Source organism: Mastomys coucha, unplaced genomic scaffold, assembly GCF_008632895.1.
Source record: "Mastomys coucha isolate ucsf_1 unplaced genomic scaffold, UCSF_Mcou_1 pScaffold22, whole genome shotgun sequence".
NCBI lineage: Eukaryota > Metazoa > Chordata > Mammalia > Rodentia > Muridae > Mastomys > Mastomys coucha.
Genome location: NW_022196905.1, coordinates 15,698,382 through 15,698,808, shown reverse-complemented (window position 1 = coordinate 15,698,808; position 427 = coordinate 15,698,382). Strand labels below are relative to the sequence as shown.

Sequence of the window (427 nt, the reverse complement as noted above, 5' to 3'; positions counted from 1 at the left end):
AAAAAAAAAAAAAAAAAAAAAAGACCACAAATGCCTTTTCTGTCCTTTTAGATCCTCAGTTGTTGAAAGCTATGTGCATGGAAAAGGCAATCAATGGTCTCCAGAAATAACGTTTTTGTTTTTGTTTTTGTTTTTGTTTTTTGGTTTTTTTTTTTTGCAAGGCTCTTATTGGAGGATCCAAACAAAAGCATACCAACCTCATGTATTTGAAGGACAAGGACCACCATGTTACCTGCTTGTAGAAACTGGAACCACAGTCAATCAAGGGGGGTGAAAAACATAAATTCATCTAATCTAGGATGAAATACTGAGAAGGTATAGCATAGTTTAATTTATTTCTATGCTTATGTTTATTTAGATCTTTGTCCTTTGGTTATTTGGGTTTTTTGTTTTTGTTTTTGTTTTTTGGTTTTTGTTTTTTTTTTTT

At 30.9% G+C, this 427-nt stretch overlaps 1 long non-coding RNA gene across 2 annotated transcripts in view; it reads left to right on the top strand.

Annotated features, from left to right (window-relative positions):
• Window positions 1-427, top strand: part of LOC116070472 — a 30,168-nt gene that overhangs the window by 28,920 nt on the left and 821 nt on the right. For both annotated transcript variants that reach the window (XR_004110412.1, XR_004110413.1), the window contains exon 2: window positions 162-315. This is a non-coding gene — a long non-coding RNA (uncharacterized LOC116070472). The remainder of the gene's footprint in view (window positions 1-161; window positions 316-427) is intronic.